The sequence below is a fragment of the Helianthus annuus genome, chromosome 13 (assembly GCF_002127325.2).
Source record: "Helianthus annuus cultivar XRQ/B chromosome 13, HanXRQr2.0-SUNRISE, whole genome shotgun sequence".
Classification (NCBI taxonomy): Eukaryota; Viridiplantae; Streptophyta; class Magnoliopsida; order Asterales; family Asteraceae; genus Helianthus; species Helianthus annuus.
Window position 1 is genome coordinate 132,432,025 of NC_035445.2, and position 20,606 is coordinate 132,452,630.

Here is a 20,606-nt window from a genome sequence, read left to right on the forward strand (position 1 = left end):
TGAACTGTTAAAAATAACTGTTAGTAACAAACGGCGATGACAAAAGTTTACGCAACTTGCAATGTGTAACACCTCGAAATTTTGTGTCCAATGATGTATTGACACGTGTCTTAAGTTTACACGTGGCGTATTATATTTAATAAAGGACTAATGTTGACAAACCTTGAAAGTATATAAATTCGAGGGTTATAAATGTCAAACAAGGGTAAGTATACTGTATAGTAACCCTAAATGGTGCTCGTACCTTCAAACGAATAAATCATGGATCGTACGGAAGCGAAACGCGGAAGAAAGTGAGAGTTTACAAGCTGCGGGGGTTAACTGTGTCAACATGTTTAATTATACCTCTGAGTGACCCTTTGACGTACCCGAAGCCTTGTAACAGTAAGATACACTCACTAGAATATAATATATAAATTCCGCGAAGTTCCGTTTTAAAACGAGAAACTTATGACCAAATTCGTACGAGAGGGGTTAAAAGCGTCAACTATATAAATTAAGGCGTTTCGGATAATAAGTAAACTATCCGGGGGCTTAACGACACGGGTAAATAACGCGAGGTCCTTAATTATAATTAACCGAGAGCCATATCGCAAAGTTACCCCTTCAAACCCGAAAGGTCAGGGTATTAATTACCAAAGATTTTCATAATCATTATAAAAGATTCAAAAAGATATTTTTCTTAACCCTTACGGACCGCAAGGGTCATGCCTTACGGACCGTAAGGAAGTGAATGATTAAACTCAGATCCGCTACAGGCTTACGGACCGCAAGGCCTAAGCCATACGGTCCGTAAGCGTCGCCCAGCGACAATGACGTGGGAGGAATTCGTTTCTCTCATCAGGGAAAATTACTGCCCTCAGCATGAGGTGGAGAAAATAGAGTCCGATTTTGTGTCATTGGTGATGACAAATCTGGACTGCCAGGCCTATTTGACGAGCTTCAATACGATGTCTCGCTTGGTTCCTTATCTAGTTACCCCGGAACCAAGGAGGATTGCTCGTTTTATCGGGGGGTTAGAACCCGCGATAAAGGCTAGTGTAAAGGCCTCTCGGCCAACGACCTTCAGGTCAGTGACTGACCTCTCCTTGTCCCTCATGATGGACGCGGTCCGACTGAGATCGCAGAGGAACAAGGAGGCTGAAAAGAGGAAGCGTGAGGATGATACCTCACGAAGGTCGGGAAAGAAACACCGTGGAAACGGTGATGGCAAGAGAGGGACCGAGTCGAGAAAGGATGAGCAACGATCGGGAGAGAAGCCCAAATGTAAGAACTGCCAGAAATTCCACTTTGGGAAGTGCAGGTTTGGGCCAAACTCACAGTCCCAGTCAAAGACGCACACTTGTGGACTGTGCAAGTCCAAAGACCACAAGACTGTGGATTGTAAGAAGATCAAGGACGCGACCTGCTACAACTGTAGCGAGAAGGGCACATCAGGAGCAACTGCCCCAAGCTCGCCAAGAAGACCGAGGAAACCAAAAAGAATAACACCAGAGTCTTCAAAATGGATGTGAAGGAAGCCCTGCAAGACGACAACGTAATAACAAGTACTTTTCTCGTGAATAATATATTTGCAAGAGTACTTTTCGATTCAGGTGCTGACAAATCCTTCGTAGACCAAAAATTTTGCAAACTGTTGAACATGCCTATTAAAACCCTAAATGTAAAGTACGAAGTAGAGCTAGCAGACGGCACTGTAGAAACCGTCTCCACTATATTAGAGGGATGTATGATATCCATTAAGAACCATTCTTTTCCTCTATCTCTACTTCCCTTTAATCTAGCTGGTTTTGACATCGTTCTGGGCATGGACTGGTTAGCGCACAATCAGGCCCAGATAGTCTGCAATAGAAAACAAATTGTGCTAAAGACCCCGACTGGCGAATCGCTCACCATTCGAGGGGATACGCAGTATGGGTTGCCCGAGAACGTATCTATGCTCAAAGCTTCAAGGTGCTTAAAAAGAGGTTGTGTCATCTACATGGCACAAGTGATTATTGAAGAATCCAAAGCAAGGATAGAAGACATTCCTGTCATTTCGGAGTAGCCAGAAGTTTTCCCTGAAGACCTACCTGGGTTGCCACCAGATAGGCAGGTGGAATTCAGGATAGATATCATTCCTGGAGCAACTCCCATTGCTAGAGCACCCTACAGGCTAGCACCGACGGAAATGAAGGAATTGAGAACCCAGCTGGATGAACTGTTAGCAAAAGGATTCATCAAGCCTAGTTTGTCTCCCTGGGGAGCACCTGTCCTGTTTGTGAAGAAAAAGGACGGATCGATGCGTCTGTGCATCGATTATCGTGAACTCAATAAAGTCACAATAAAGAATAGGTACCCATTGCCAAGGATCGACGACTTGTTTGATCAATTGCAAGGGGCTAGCTATTTCTCAAAGATCGACTTGAGGTCGGGCTACCATCAGTTGAAGGTCAGATATGAAGACGTACACAAAACAGCATTTAGAACTCGTTACGGTCATTACGAGTTCCTAGTGATGCCTTTTGGGCTCACAAATGCACCGGCTGCGTTCATGGATCTCATGAATCGCGTCTGTAAGCCGTACTTGGACAAATTTGTCATCGGTTTCATCGACGACATCCTTATCTATTCAAGGAATAAAGCCGACCATGAGAAACACCTACGATGTATTCTCAAATTACTGCATCGCGAGAAACTCTATGCCAAATTCTCTAAATGTGAATTCTGGCTACGAGAAGTCCAGTTTCTTGGACATGTCGTAAGTGAAAGTGGTATCCAGGTGGATCCCACTAAGGTAGAGGCGGTCATGAATTGGCAAGAGCCAAAGACGCCCACAGAGATCCGTAGTTTCCTGGGATTGGCAGGATACTACAGGAGATTCATTGAGAATTTCTCAAGGATTGCTGCGCCTTTAACTTCTCTAACCAAGAAAAAGGAAAAGTTTATTTGGGGCCCTAAGCAGCAAGAATCCTTTGATATTTTGAAACAAAGGCTGAGCAACGCTCCTGTGTTGACGCTACCAGAAGGTACCGAAGAGTTCGTAGTTTACTGCGACGCATCACACACAGGCATGGGGTGTGTGCTCATGCAGAAAGGCAAAGTGATTGCCTATGCTTCACGACAGTTAAAGGTGCACGAAAAGAATTACACCACCCATGATTTGGAGCTGGGTGCCGTTGTATTCGCACTAAAACTGTGGAGGCATTATTTATATGGAATCAAGTTTGTGATCTATTCAGATCACAAAAGCCTTCAGCATTTATTCAATCAGAAGGAGCTAAACATGAGGCAACGCCGTTGGATGGAGACCTTGAATGATTATGACTGTGAGATCAAATACCATCCCGGCAAGGCGAATGTAGTCGCTGATGCCCTGAGCCGGAAAGAAAGGATGAAACCCATCCGAATCAATGCTAGGAGAATGGAAGTAAAGAATAACTTGATTGAAAGGATATTAGCTGCACAGTGAGAGGCTGTGTTGGAAGCTAATTATCCTAAGGAAAAAATAGGAATAACTGAGGAGCAGTTAACTCTCCACAAGGATGGACTTTTGAGATTGAATGGGCGAATATGGGTTCCTATTTATGGAGGACTACGAGATGTTATCCTCCAGGAAGCCCATAGTTCCAAATATTCTGTCCATCCTGGAGCAGATAAAATGTATCAGGATTTAAAGGCAAATTATTGGTGGATAGGCTTGAAAAAGTCTGTAGCCGCTTATGTAGCCAAATGCTTGACTTGTGCGCAAGTCAAGGCTGAGCATCAAAAGCCATCTGGCTTGCTACAACAGCCTGAACTTCCTGAATGGAAATGGGAGTGTGTAACTATGGATTTTATCACCAAGTTACCAAAAACGAGCAAAGGAAACGACACAATATGGGTTATAGTCGACCGACTGACTAAGTCAGCTCATTTCCTACCCATAAAGGAGACTTATAGCTCCGATACCTTGGCCCAGTTATATGTTGATAAGATTGTCGCCCTACATGGCATACCTGTGTCTATTATCTCTGATCGAGATACGAGATACACGTCTCACTTCTGGAAGAGTTTTCAACAATCTTTGGGCACGCGTTTGAACTTCAGTACGGCTTACCATCCACAGACGGACGGTCAGAGTGAGCGTACCATTCAAACGTTAGAAGACATGCTGCGAGCATGTGCTATCGATTTAGGTGGTAGTTGGGATAAGAACTTACCCCTAATCGAATTCTCCTACAACAATAGCTACCATACCAGCATAAAGGCTGCGCCTTTCGAGGCATTATACGGTAGGAAGTGTAGATCGCCTGTTTGTTGGGTGGAAGTGGAAGAGGTCCAATTATCGGGACCAGAGATAGTTTTCGAGACAACGGACAAGATTGTCCAGCGACAGAAAAATGGCTGTTGGCTGTTTTAAACGGTAAAGCATTTATGTATGGGTTTTCCAGAGGTATGGGCGCCCCCTACTCGACCCATAACACCTAGAGACACCTGCCATTCATCCATGCTCACTTGTAGACTAATGTGTGAGGATCTAAAGGCAATTTGAGCACTATAAATAGACATGTAGTATGCATAAGTTTCACCACACTTCAAACACTTCTCTTGATTATCTCTGGAGCTTCCAAGCTCTCTCTTATCATTCTAATTCGTGCTCAAACTTCTGTAAGTCATTTATATCCTTTGTGGTTAAGTTTTACTTAGTATTATAGCTAAAAATCGAACCGTCGTAACTACGGTTTGACTTCAAGATAAATCCTTAATGGCTCAGTCTTATGTCGAATCAAAGGTAGTTATGTGTTGGTGTTTATGTGGGTAATAAACCTCTAAAAGGGTTCCCTCTGATCACCACTCTAACTAGTTCAAATGTCGAGTCAAACGAATGCTTAAAAAGTCAACAGAAAGCTATTTTTGCGATTCTTGCATAATCTGTAATATAAATGATATGCAACCTGTTTAGACACTCATAAAACATGATATTAAGTATATAAACTTGTCTACGCTCGTTTGATTCGGCCATTTGCTACATCGACCCGGTTCGGAACCGAATGTCGCAAAAGTTTGACTTTTGCTTTGACCTCAGTTCTGACCCGTTTTAGTGCAATGTAGATATGCCTTAGGACTCTCTTAGGACCAGGTTACATGATGGTATAAACCTCTGTGACCGGTTCGTTGTTTGTCCGAGTCTTTTACGCATTTCCGCTAAATACTTAAAAGTTGACCGTAACGCCCTTTTTAAAATAAAACGAGTATTTCGGACACGTGAAGGGACCAAAACCTTGCTTACTAAATTCTAAGCATGTCCCTAAAGTTTCACGCCAATCCGAGGTCTAGAATGGGAGTTATGCTAAATAGCGCATTTATAAGAAACTTTTGTAATAAACGGCGCAATTAGCATAACGCCTACCTAAACCAAGATTTCTGTTGGTGCAGTCATCTGTCGACTACGTCTAATGTCGAGTATCGTTCTCGTTGCAGATCCGGTCAGACATGACATCACATGTGACATCATCTTGATGACATCACATGTGATGTCATCACATGTCATCACATATCAAAAAGACAACAAACGACAAAAGTTCATCAAAATGGAATTTGATTATTATGATGTATGGTGAGTGGACCAAAGTTTGGTCCAATGAGCTTCAACCAAATGAGGGTCCAATTAGACCTCACCAAACAACAACCAATGAGATGTGAGGTTATGTGAAGACAAAAGGATGATAGGTCAAATGATGAGGATCGTGTATACTGAAGTCATTATGAATCGCTATTTTGTCAAATGATGTCAGATTGTTTAAAGTCAAGGAGGTGGTCCGCTTATCTGGTTTCATTTGTGGATCGCTTATAGAGAAGCGTGTGGACCGCTTTTATAAACAGGGTGAACCGCTTTTAAGGACATGCGTGGATCGCTCTTACGGTTTTGTCTGGACCGCTTTTATGACTGTCATTGGAGCGAACTAGATTTAGTATAAATAGGCATGTTGTCAATTCATTTGTAAGAGTTCAGAATTTGATACCGAGGTATTGCCGGTTTTCCTTGTAAACGTAAACAGTGTAAAATCAATCTACAAGAGGTTTAGAGTGTGAATCAAGCTGTGTACGCATCCGTTTCTTTGTTTCCGCCTCTGAAACGGAGTTGAGCTCTTCCGAACGACTCGTTTAGGTCGAAATCCGATCCTACAATTGGTATCAGAGCCAAGGAGGAGGAGATCTCGCATATACAGCTCGTTTCTCATCATTTTTCTGCTTCTACACCCTTCTTTTTCGAAAAACGCAACTTTTTACGGTCAAATTTGCTTCAAATTTACATATTATGTGCGGAATGATGATTTAACAAAACCTGGAAATTTTCAGACCTTAAATCGGCATAAAATTGATTAAAATTGAATTTTTTTTAAAAAAGATGTTCGTTCGTTGCTGACATCACTTCCAGGACCGCTCATAAAACTTCATGTGAATCGCTCGTAGATACAAATCTGGACCGCTCATAGAAACCTCTGAACCGCTTATAAGTCAAATCATCTGAATTGCTTTTGTGATAACGTGCACCGCTTGAAAATTATGTCTATGATTGTTAGTTGAATAATGTGCATAACAGACTGATCGATGAATATGTTGTGACAGTTCATTAATTAGGTTATCATATGAGTTGCACCATTACACTTGTTAAAAGGCCCACCGTTTGTATAAAATTGACCCAATAGCAGCTTTGCACCGCCCAATCAGCCCACTCATCTTATATACTTGTCGGCCCAATCAACAAAAAGAACCGCCCACCGCCCACTATCAAGTGTTGGTCTAATCACAATTGAACATTTTTATAAAAAAAAAAAAAATCATCATTAAAACAAACGGCCAAATCAGGTTTTTTTTTTTTTTTAATTGAAATGTTGACTAGTGGATTATTTGGTCAAATCAAATGTAAGTGAAAACAAAAGTGAATGTCATCATTTTTCTTGTCGGTATAGAATAAAAAAGGTGGTCATCATCACTTCACTAGATAACCTTGAATTGTGATTTTTTTTAATATCCATTTGACTGCAGCTGGTTTGCTTAAAATTGTGTGGTCCTATCATTAATTGTGTAGTGGAATTTTTGGCCTTATCATTTTTCATCATTCAAATCAGCGACTCAATGAGGTGATAGGTTGAATGGTCCAAGTGTTTGGAGTTTGACCGTTTGAAGAAGCTACCATACACTGTCATTCATTCATTATCAGTGTGACAAGAAAGAGTGGTTGGTCATTTATTCTTAACAAGGAAGTGGTGTTCATTTATCAAAGTCTAGGTGATAAGTGTGTATATTGAAAAGTTCAAAGCTGTTCGTACACTGTGTCAATCTTCTGTCCGCTCAGTGTGTCAACTTTCAGTTCGCACAGTTGGTCAACGTTCAGTCCGCACAGAAGTTTCACCAATTCGAGTATCAGTTCGTTTCTATTAATTGATAAGAATATAAACTGATTGTGTTTTGATTGTGCGTTGTCAGGTATTTCCCGAAGTATCATCTGATTTTTGAAACATGGAAGAGAACTTTTACAATGCTCTTGCTACACCGGTTGATACAGTTTCAGCTGCGTTATTGAAGAAATCATTTGATACGTTTGTGGCTTTTGAAGATGAAACAACAATGCAGACAATTGATAGATATTGTCATCTGGTATTGGAAATGGATAGATTGAACATTAAGAAAGAGGATGATGAGTGGATCGATAAGCTAGCTGAGGCTTTACCCCAACAGAAGTGGGGAACTTATCTGTTGATTGTAAAACAAATGAGGAAGTCTCAAGTTATGAATCTGGCACAGTTTATTCAGAAAATTGAAAAGCATGAGTTGGATATCCAGAAAAAAGCAAAAGTTGAAGAAAGTTCAACAAAGGAAGCTGAAGGACAGAAAACTGAAAAAGAATCTGTGAAGAATGACTCTTCAAATTCTGCTTCAGTGTGCTCAAAATGTGACAGCTTCAAGACTGAAAATGACAAACTCTTGATGGATGCGGAAAGTTTGACATCGAAAGTCAATAAGTTGGAAGATGTGAAGCATGCTGATGATAAGCAGATTCTTATTTTGAAAGAAAATTGTGAGAAGTTGAAAGCTGAAAATGACAAACTGTTAAGTAATTTGAACAGTTTGACATTTGAAAACAAGAAGTTGAAAGAAAAAGAAAAGGTTTTTGAAGAGAAAATTAAGGATTTTGAAATTGAAAAATCAAAAAGTGAAAAAGAATTTCAAAATCAACTGAAAATTCTTGAAGATGGGAGAAAGGTTTTTAGCCAAAACAACATTGAAAAGCAAAAATTGATCAATTCACATCTTCAGAAAATTATAAATTTGGAGAAAGAATGTGAATGTGCTAGAAAGAAAATTGAAGTGTTGGAAAAAGAGTTTGAAAGCAAAAAGAAATCTTCAGAAGATGAGGATTTCTGGATTAAGCTGGAAAACAAGAATCTGAAAGCGAATGAATCAAAATTTCAGGAACAGATAAAAGTTTTGATGAATGAAAAATCTGTTCTTGAAAATTTGAAGAATGATAATGAGAAAACAATCAAGTCTCATTTTGGGAGAATATCTCAGCTTGAAAGTGAAGCTGAGAATTCAAGGAACAAAATTGATGAACTTGAGAAGAAATTGATAGGTTTTGTGACTAAATCAGACAGTTTGAATTTTCCCTGTCCAAAACCAATCAATTCTGTTCCAATAAGTGACGATGTCACAAACTTTGACTCTGTCAAAGTTGAAGATTGTGATGTAAAATCTGATGATGAACATGTTAAAATTGAAAAACAAAAATTGTTTTTAAATTTAAAAGAAAAATTTCAGAAAACTGTTCTACAATCAACTGAAAAAGGTGAATGTTCTAAACAGAAACCTTTGAAGAAGAACGTGGAACAGAAACAAAAAGATAATAAAAGTTCATCAGATCGATCATCCAATCAAAAGAAAAAATTAAAAAAAGTAAAAAATGAAAATTCAAAAATTGTTGGTAATAAGTGGTGCAGGTCGGACCACAGTGCTCAAAAGACAAATCCAGCAAACTTGAGGAAGGAATATCACCAAGCCAGACAATGCTATGATCTGAGCGTTTGGTGTGAAGGTGGTATACGGTACGATAACAGAGTGTGTTACAGCTGCGGATATCACGGACACATTGCTGTTAACTGCCGGTATTGGAGTTATGAGACCAGAAGGTGCTTTAATTGCAACATCAAAGGTCACATTTCCAGAGAATGCCCAAGGAAATCGAATGACAGATTGAGGGTTAATTCTCAGAAATTGGCAAAGATTCCAGTCAAAGTCAAGCCCCAGGAACAGAAGGTTCTAAAACCTAAAGTTCAAGAACAGAAAATTCAAGAAAAGAAAGTCAAGCTTTCACAGGGGCAGAAAGACAGACTGAGGAAGAAAAGAAAGAAAGCGAGAGAGTATCTCGAGAAGATTTTGTCCTCGGGTTCTCGAGACACACAGAATAACAGTTCTGATGAATCTACTCCCTCAGTTGCAAAGACAAGCAAAAAGAATTCATCAGATACAAATCTGGGGACAAAAGAGGAGAAGAAAAAGAAGAAAGTGAAGTTTTTACTTCCTGGCGATGAATCTGTTTCTTCGGAAACAAAGGAGCCAAATGTCGGCGATGAATCTGACAGATCAAAGTCGGACAAGCCACATTCAGGCAATGATTCTGGTTCGTTAAAACCAGAGGAGCCTTTGGTTGAAGTAAAAAAGGAGAATTCAGGTTTAGCAATGGATGATGCAAATTTTCCACCATTGTTGAACAAGAATTCAAAATCACCCAAGAACAGTCAGGCTTGGGTGAAACTGTTTAAATGAAAAACCTGACTTGCCGGAGATCCCAAGTTGGTAATCGTGGATCAGGAATCGGCATCTTTCTAGTGTTTGAAAAGTTTGTTTGAAAGATTTTGAATAGTGTTTGAATGTTTACAGGTGAGAGGACTACGCCGGAGCTTCCAGGTTGGTAAGTGCGAAGCAAGAATCGGCATCCTGATTGGTAAAATGGTGATGTAGACGTAACATTCCTACAAGTGGTTATTTTTACAATTGGTTTAGAGATTGCTTGATTGCAAATGGTAAATCAGGGACATTAAGTTGTACTTGATTTACTACATATGGGTAAAAGATAGACAAGATGATGAACCACATCCCCGAACTTAGTATTGATATACCTACAAGTGGTAAAATCAACCAAACTTATTTTCCGGAAAAATCATTTTGATTAAAACAAACTTAAGTGTTTTGAAATCTAAATGAGAAAATAGTTTGTTGATAGGGGGAGTTCTGATTGTTTATGCCAAAGTGAATGGCGAACTGATGCGATTTGATATCGGTTGTCATGTTTCTGTACAGTTTGTTTTCAATTTTCGTTAATGTGTTTGCATTTTAGGGGGAGTAGAAATTTTCAGAAAATCCAAAAACATTAGAAAATTTGAAAAAGACAAAAACATGATAAAATCCAAAAATGAGTTTGTTGTGAAAAAGAGGAAATGATAGTACATCAGCGGACTATCACAACATGCTAAAGAATTGGAAAGATTAAAAGTGTTAAACAATCTTACTGTGGATATGTCAGTAGATTTTTGCACATTTAATAAACTGTGACGAGATATAAACCTAAATTTCAAACTTGCTTGTTCGGTGGGTTAACACAAACTTGGATATATAGGTAACCCCTGAAATCTTGTTTGAAAGGTCCCTTATTCTGAGATACTAGGTCTTTATGCTCAGTGATATCTGGGGTATTATCCCGGGACTTCTGCTGTATGGAAGTACTGACCTAGTCCCCGGATAATACTTTCTGCAAATGCTTGAAAAAGCGCCGCCCTCAGCAAATCGATGAAACAATAAAATTGATAGTCATTGCTGTTGTAAAAAAGATCCTCTAAAGGGGACCCACCAAAAGTCGAGCCGTCATCTCTCTGCTGAACGGAAGTTCTGACCTGAGCTCTCACGGTTTCGCACCTAACCCCTTACAGATATCAGCTGTGGTATACTCACCTGTAAGACTGAATATTGGGATCTGGATACGGGAGTATATTCAAGTAGTGGGACACACGGATAAGTTTTAGTTTCTAAGTCATTAATATCGTATCTCTGAACAGTTGAACTTTGTGTGAAAATTTAAGTGGACCAGTATACTGACAATCTAGGTAAATTGTTTAAAACTTAAAATGAAATAAAGCTTAACGGTGTTGATGATTTGTCTCATAAGCTGATATGATCCTCTTACACAAACTCACAAAAATAATGTTTGTAAATATTTCTTTACCGCATTTTAAATTCTCTTGTGTCAAAAATCAAAAAGATTTTCGACAACTGGTATTGAAAAGTTGATGTTCAAAATTCCGAGTGCTAAACATGACGAACAAATGGTTTGGGAGAGTGTGTTGGTTTTTGAAAACAAAAATGATATATATCTCCATGTGGTTCTTCAAATTGTAAAATCATTTTGTGATTGTATAATTTCTGCGAATGATTCATTAGATATTTTCATATTATTATCGGGAGATTTATTTTTGGGTAGAGGATGTGCAGGTTTCAAAGAGATAGAGAACCAGGTTCCGATACCTGAAGATCTTGTGATTACAACAAGCCAGACTGCGATCCCAGCATATCGGAAGGGGGAGTCTGAACACATCAGAGTAGAAATTGATCATGGAAAGTCTGTTGATGATAATGAGAAGAGAAGTTTAAGAGTTGAGGATGCTTTCACTGTTAAAGACTGAAGTCGTTGAAGACTCGACACTTAAGACTCGTCAACATCTGAGGGGGAGTCTGTTGGTGCAGTCATCTGTCGACTACGTCTAATGTCGAGTATCGTTCTCGTTGCAGATCCGGTCAGACATGACATCACATGTGACATCATCTTGATGACATCACATGTGATGTCATCACATGTCATCACATATCAAAAAGACAACAAACGACAAAAGTTCATCAAAATGGAATTTGATTATTATGATGTATGGTGAGTGGACCAAAGTTTGGTCCAATGAGCTTCAACCAAATGAGGGTCCAATTAGACCTCACCAAACAACAACCAATGAGATGTGAGGTTATGTGAAGACAAAAGGATGATAGGTCAAATGATGAGGATCGTGTATACTGAAGTCATTATGAATCGCTATTTTGTCAAATGATGTCAGATTGTTTAAAGTCAAGGAGGTGGTCCGCTTATCTGGTTTCATTTGTGGATCGCTTATAGAGAAGCGTGTGGACCGCTTTTATAAACAGGGTGAACCGCTTTTAAGGACATGCGTGGATCGCTCTTACGGTTTTGTCTGGACCGCTTTTATGACTGTCATTGGAGCGAACTAGATTTAGTATAAATAGGCATGTTGTCAATTCATTTGTAAGAGTTCAGAATTTGATACCGAGGTATTGCCGGTTTTCCTTGTAAACGTAAACAGTGTAAAATCAATCTACAAGAGGTTTAGAGTGTGAATCAAGCTGTGTACGCATCCGTTTCTTTGTTTCCGCCTCTGAAACGGAGTTGAGCTCTTCCGAACGACTCGTTTAGGTCGAAATCCGATCCTACAATTTCGTCACCAAAACTTTTACCCACTGTAGTAAAATAATATTTCGGGATTTTTAAAGATTTTTAATTAATTTTAACCTGCTCATAACCTGCGGTTATGGCTACGGTTCGGTAAATACCGAATATGCCCTTTTCGGCCAAAACTTGAGTTCTACAAGGTCGTTTGACCCGATTCCAGTTGCTACTGATTTTAAATAATAAATAAGATATTTTAGACTTGTTAAACTGATCGGGAAACTCAAGTTTCCTGTAGAACTCAGAAATCCCTTTTAAAAGTCTTTAAAATGACCGGAAAACCCCTACGGGGCGTATAATGAACTAAAACTCGTTACGGGCAATATGGAAGGTATCCTACTGATACCACAACCTCTTTAAAGTATATTGACTTAGGAAAACAGTGTAGGACTCCTACGGTTACCCGTTGCGCCTATTGCGCGCACGGTTCGGCTTATGTAACTAGTTTACATAAATTAGCCGATACGGGTCAAACCATATCATTTTGACCCCAAAATCCAGAGTGTGAATATTAAACCCATATAAAACAAGTCTCCGAACTTGTTGGGTCAGAATCACATTCCATTCTCGGTTTTCGCCTTTCACGCGATTAAACCGTATCTATCCTTCGAAACTAATCGGTCCAGGCTACGTCTAATATAAAGTCCTGTTAGGATTCTAATAGGTTAATTTAAACCTTCGTTCCAGAATAAGGAGCCCCAGTAAAAGATACCTGTGATTTAACTGATTAAGGAATATACATTGCAAAAGGTAAATACTTTTAACTTAATTTCCCTTATACGGGCTTGGGTTACGGTATATAAAATACCGCTTGATTGAGCATCAAATAATTCCATCGCTTAGGTGGTTAATTGAATAGTTTGATCGGCTCATTTAAACAGTCTTGTTACTTAAAATCCTTTGGGGGGTTAATGACCATGTCCCGTATATCCTTGGCATCATTTTACGAAATGGCCACGACCTCGACACCCGGGTGTAGGCGTACACCCGGTTGATGTCTATACTATTAAAAGACGTAGCCGATGGTTTACCCGCCTCGGTTTTACGCAAATGTGGTGTGTCTATTGATCTTTAACCCGGCACGATCCGGGGTACTGAACGCAAAGAAGGAACATGTAATTCGTTCACAAGATTATAATTTTAAATAATTCTCCCAAGTTAAACAAACATGTTATGCCTCGTGCATCCAAACCAATTTTCAATCATTTTACAAAATGAGTCAGTTGATTGTATTTACCAGTGTAAACTGACGTATTTTCCCAAAAAGATTAAGTGCAGCAGGTACTACACGTAATTGGCTGGCATTAGCTCCATAACATCATTAAGAAGTCTCGCAAGCTTGATGTCTTATCTGTTGAACTACATTTTTATTTATTTTGATCCATCCTATGGATACTATTCAACTACTTGTGATACATTTGATATTACAGTAAATGGTTGAATTATATTTATCTTTATGCTTCCGCTGTGCATTTATATATTGTGGTTTGACTATATTGTTGCCAACTACGTCACGATAATCCCCCACCGGGCCCACCGGTGATACACGTGGAAATCGGGGTGTGACACAATGTGAGACTGGCCTCACATCTCGCGAACCGTCAAAAATGCATAAATTCATTTGAGAACAGATTTTATCAGGTTGCGCCTACAGAATATCACAACATATTCAGGTTGGGTGTCAGAAGTTTTACGAAATAAACTATCAAGCATGCTTGTGTGTATAAACGCCATTATGCTGGTACCTCAGATAAGAGCATTTTGATTATGGTCTTTCCGTACTGATCGGTGCCTTGTGAGTTTCCAAAATTGTAATGACTTCCCCTGCATCTACTTACAAATTATTTTTTTTTCTATTTATCCTCTTCCATTTGTTGTAATACAAATTTACTTACGCCGGCATGTTTTAACCAAACCCACTTTAATCCACTACACAACAAAACAAACCTGGGTTGTTTCGGCTCTTCCAAATACGAAAGGGCAAAGCTACTTCGAGCAAGTACCTACAAATAGATGAAGCTTATATAATTGTCATGAAACTGCATACACATATTTACTTATCTAGATTAACAAAATTCAATAAATGTGTTCTTTGCAAGTACTTGTAATTAATACCTTTATACGTTTATAACACCAAAACTCAAATTAATAGGAAGTGCCCTAGAAGCATCAGCCAAGCCTAATTACAAAAAACATGAGTAGATGAATTGTCAGTACTCTTAGAGAAACTCAAACCAAATCCCACATTAAACTTTAAATTTACTTATGAAATAAGAAACTTGGTACCGTGTGAAGTTGGGTCAGGTTGACTCACAAGGCTGCATATCCACAATACCCACCGTGGCTCGGCCAGGCTCTCTTTCTTTATCTCTCGTATTCTCTCTTTCAAAGTGATTCTACTTATTTTTTCTGCAGAGCTTCTAAGGGAAGCCATAGACCACAAAGCATTACACAACAATGCAAAGATCCATAAAAGTCCAATTAATATCTATAAGATATATCTGCCCAAGAAATTTACTTAATGTATGAATAACCTTCATTCTTGGATAACAGAAATACAAAGGTACCTCGTATGGCTGACTTGAAGGAGGAATTGACACTACACTTCAACCTCTGCAATTATACATTGTGAACATTCAGTCACTTCCAAAATTACCCAACCCTAAATACAATGTAGTTATCAACGTGGTGACTGAAATCAATAAATCCCAATGGGGATTTGATCTAAAAGGCGAAGCAAGCAGAGTAGCAGATGAAAAACCCAAAGAAGCAAACGAAAAGCCTAACACAAACCAAATAATAAACTGTAGCCAGCTTAACATTGAAATATTACTTCTTCTGTTGAGATGCTAATTACTATTAATAATAATTAATTTATAACTTTTAGACAAAATGAACTTTCGGTAGGCCCAAGCTGTTACGATATGAGCCTCTGACTCTCCTGTAAGTCATGAGAAATTGCTAAATAACAAAGAACTTTTCATTCGCATATTCAAAAGGGAAATCATCCTTGTTATACTATCGTAATATTTCCTTGGGCGTCAATATTTCCAGCCAAACATACAATAACTCACTCGTAGATTGACGAAAACCTAAATCTAAAAACACGAATCTCATATTTCATATCATTCATTATGTAACATGATTCATGAAATCAACAACAAAATATATTTGTATATTTGATTTCTAAACAAAATACATATAATGAAACAAAAAAAAAAACGTGTGAAGCCGATTGAGGAATCGTTGTCAACTAAATTGGTGGATGAACAGATTTAGAATGTAGGGTTTTTGAAAAAAGAAACAAAATTCAAATACTTGTCACATAAATAAACCGAAAACATCAAAGATCAAGAAGAAACAACATACATGTGTTTACAATTGAAGAATCGCCTAAAAAGACGAACAATAGGTAGAGATACAATATGTCGGGTTTGTGAAGTCCAAAACAACAAATCAAATATTTATAACAATAATATATCAAAAACATCAAAATCAAAAAAGAACATCAGACTTGTGTTACCAATTAAAGAATAGCCATAGAAAAGAACCGTTTATAGACATTGAGTATGTAGTGTTTATGAGAGCAAAAACAAAAAAAAAAACAATAATACGATTAACACTATTCGAATCAGAGAACAAAAACATCAAAGATCAAGAACGAAAAACATACTTGTAATTAATATTGATGAATCGCGAAGGAAGAACCAGATGCAGCAAGAGTTTGGTTTGGGGTTCGGAGAAAAAAGGACAGTGTGAAAGATATCAATAATAGAGAAAAGAACATAAGGGATCCAATTCCATCTTTGTGGTTTACGTGAATCTACAAAGAACAATGAAAGCTTTGGTATTTAGGGTTTGAAATATGAGATGATGTCGAGCAGTGGCGTCAATTGTTGGAGGAGGAAATTAGGGTTAGGATTGGCAAAGGAAAAGAGAATATATATGCGGGTGACTCAAATCCAGATTCCGACCCGAAAAAGAAACGGATCCCGCGTCCAATATTTGTTTGTGTATTAGAGATGGATTTCCCTCCTAAACTAAATTGCCACATCAGCCAAGATGGCCAAATACAAATGCCACCTAGCCCAAATCCATCTCATTTATATATATATATATATATATATATATATATATATATATATATATATATATATATATATATATATATAGATATATGTAGAGGTGTAACACCTCGATTTTTTGTGTCCAATAATGTGTTAACACGTGTCATTTGTTTACACGCGGCATTGATATTAAATAAAGGACTAATTTTGACAAACCTTGAAGGTATATAAATTCGAGGGTTATAAATGTCAACAAGGGTAAATATACTGTATAGTAACCCTAAATAATGCTTGAACCTTCAAACGAATAAATCATAGATCGTACAGAAGCGAAACGCGAAAGAAAGTGAGAGATTACAAGCTACAGGGGTTAACCGTGTCAACATGTTTAATTATACCTCTGAGTGACCCTTTGACGTTCCCAAGGCTTGTAACGGTATTATACACTCACTAAAATATAATATATAAATTTCGCAAAGTTTCGTTATGAAACGAGAAAGTTACGATCGAATTCGTAGGAGAAGGGTTAAAAGCGTCAATAATGAAAGTTAAGGCTTTCTGAATAATTATTAAACTAACCGGGGACTTAACAACGCGGGTAAATAACACGAGGTCCCTAGTTGTAATTAACCGAGGTCCAAACCGCAAAATTACCCCTTCAAACCCGAAAGGTCAGGTAAATCATTACGAAAGATTTCGTTATTAATTACCAGGATTTCGTAATCATGACAAAAGATTTAAAATTTCTGAAAACATAACCTCTCGCGGCCCGCGTGAGGTTTTGGCTTAAGTTGAGGTGGGCCGCGAGCCTCCTCATTTACTCGCCTGATTTCTTAAACTCAGGCGGCCCGCGTAAAAATGCATGGGAACTCCCATGCGGGCTGCGTGGGACGCCCAGATGCAGAAAACTTGTAACTACTTGCCTTTTGGAGCCTTTGAACGACCAACAACCAATAAATGAGGCATGGGCACCCTATGCTCGACCCATATCACTTAGGGGCACCTGCCCATCATCCATGATCACTTGTAGCATGTGTTGTGATGATCTAATGGCCTTGTAAACACTATAAATAGCCACATTTGGCTCATAAGTTCACCACACCTCAAACACACTCATCTGATCATTTCAAGAGCTCTCAAGCATTCCTCTGTGTTCTTAAGTCTTCTCTCAAGCTTCTGTAAGTGATCTAACCCTTTGTGGTTTCACATTTCCTTAGTAAATAGCTAAAAACCAAACCGTCGTAAATACGGTTTGACTTTAAAATAAATCAGTGATGGTTCAGTCTTATGACGAATCAAAAGTAGTTTTGAGTTGGTATTTATGTGGGTAATAAACCCCTAAAAGGGTTCCCTCTGATCACCACTCTAACTATGTCAAATATCGAGTCAAACGCGCACTTAAAAAGTCAACAGAAAGTCATTTTGCCATTTTCTACATAATCTGTAATGTATACGTTATGAAACCTGTTTTGATGTTCATAAAACATGATAATAAGTATATAAACTTGTTTGCGCTCGTTTGAATCGACCATTTGCTATATTGACCCGGTTCGGAGCCGAATGTCGCAAAAGTTTGACTTTTGCATTGACTTCAGTTCTGACCCGTTTTAGTGAGGTATAGATATGCCTTAGGACTCTCTTAGGACCAGGTTACATGATGGTATAAACCTCTGTGATCGGTCCATGAGTTATCCGAGTCTTTTGCACATTTCCGTTAATCGCCTAAAAGTTGACCGTAACGCCATTTTGAAAATAAAACGAGTATTTCGGACACGTGAACGGACCAGAACCTTGCTTATTAAACTATAAGCATGTCCTTAAAGTTTCACGTCAATCCGAGGTCTAGAATGAGAGTTATGCTAAATAGCGCAATTAAAGTAAACTTTTGTAATAAACGACGCAATTAGCATAACGCCTATCTAAACCAGGATTTCGTCACCAAACTTTTACCCACTGTATTAAAATAATATTTTGGGAATTTTAAAGATTTTTAATAATTTTTACCTCGCTCATAACCTGCGGTTATGGCTACGGTTCGGTAAGTACCGAATATGCCCTTTTCGGCCAAAACATGAGTTCTACAAGGTCTTTTGACCTGATTCCAGTTGTTACTGATTTTAAATAATAAATAAAGTATTTTAAGCTTTATAAGCTGTTCGGGAAACTCAGATTTCCTGTAGAACTCGAAAAGCTCTTTAAAAGTCTTTAAAATGACCGAAAAGCCCCTACGGGGCGTAATGTTAACTAAAACTCGTTACGGGCATCACGGAAGGTATCCTACTAATACCACAACCTCTTTAAGGCATATTGACTTAGGAAATAAGCGTACGACTCTCATGGTTAACCGTTTCGCCTATTGCGCGCACGGTTCGGCTTATGAAACTAGTTTTCATAAATTAGCCGATACGGGTCAAATAATATTATTTGTACCCCAAAATCCAGAGTGTGAACCATAAACCCATATAAAACAAGTCTCTGAACTTGTTGGGTCAGAATCGCACTCCATTCTCGGTTTTCGCCTTTTCACGCGATTAAACCATATTCACATATCGGAACCAACCGGTCTAGGCTACGACCATTATAACGACTCGTTAGGATTCTAAGAGGTTAATTAAAACCTTCGTTCCAGATTAGGAGCCCCAGTAAAAGCTATCGGTGACTTAATCCAAATTAAGGAAATATACTTGCAAAGGTAAATACTTTAACTTATTTCCCCTATATGGGCTTGGGTTACGGTATGTTAATACCGCTTGATTGAGCATTATATTTTCCCATCGCTTAGGTGGTTAATTAAATAATATGATCGGCTCATTTAAACAGTTTTGTTTCTTAAAAGCCTTTGGGGGGTTTAATGACCGTTGTCCCGGATATCCTTGGCATCATTTTACGAAATGGCCACGACCATCGACATCCCGGTGTAGGCGTACACCCGGTATATATTGTCGACATTAAATTAAAAGACGTAGCCGTTGGTTTTTTTTATACTACGGTTTTACGAAATGTGGTGTGTCTATAAATCTTTAACCCGGCACGACCCGAGCTACTGAACGCATAAAAGAACATGTAAAACGTTCACAAGATTTTAATAATTTTCCCAAGTTATAAAAGAGTTTGTGCCTTGTGCATTCAAATCAATTTTAATAAACATTTTCAAATGTGTCAGTTGAATGTATTTACCAGTGTAAACTGACGTATTTTCCCCAAAAAGATTAAGTGCAGGTACTATACGAAATGGGCTGGTATTAGCTTCCTAAGCATCACGAATAGTCTCGCAAACTCGATGCCGTATCTGAATGAACAATATTTTATTATTATTTTGATCCGATGTGGATATATTCGACTTCTGTAATACATTTGATATTACAACCAGAGGTTGAAGTATATATTTATCTTTAAGCTTCCGCTGTGCATTTATATAATTGTGTGGTTTGACTATATTGTTGCCAACATCGTCATGGTAATCCCCCACCGGGCCCACTGGTGAGACACGTGGAAATCGGGGTGTGACAGGTTGGTATCAGAGCCAACATTGAGTGAATTAAACACTATCCTATTGTGTTTAATCTCAATGACACAATTGCACATACTTGAGTCTAGACAAGAACTTAGGACAAATTCGAATTGTTATTCCAATTTTGTCTTTTCTTTTATTTTTGGAATTTAAAGATTTATAAAGCAGGAAAATGCCACCTGTTATATTCCGAGGAAGAGGAAGGGGAAGAAGAGGCAGAGGAGAAGTCGTGACACATCACGATAACGAAGCTGGACCATCTGGTACAAGACATCCTTCGATGACACGGAGCGAAGAGCCACAACGACGAAGAGATCTTTACGAACCCGCGAGGCATTCCACCTCGCACAGCTCGACGCCATCCTACCGGCACTCCTTTGGGCCAAACTCAGAAAATGATCCCAACAACCCACAACCTTCCTTCATACCTCTACAACGTTCGGTATCGCACCGAAATTACGACGACCCTACTCCCTACTACATAGGTCAGTTTAATCCAGCT

General features: G+C 38.6%; 1 long non-coding RNA gene across 1 annotated transcript; it reads right to left on the reverse strand.

The window, feature by feature from the left end:
- Nucleotides 1-14,291: 14,291 nt before the first annotated feature.
- Nucleotides 14,292-14,890, reverse strand: LOC118485958. The gene is made up of 4 exons (XR_004877724.1): nt 14,813-14,890; nt 14,642-14,705; nt 14,474-14,529; nt 14,292-14,350 (listed from the first exon to the last, which is right to left on the reverse strand). It is a non-coding gene; the product is annotated as an uncharacterized LOC118485958 (long non-coding RNA).
- Between the last annotated feature and the right edge of the window lie 5,716 nt (nt 14,891-20,606).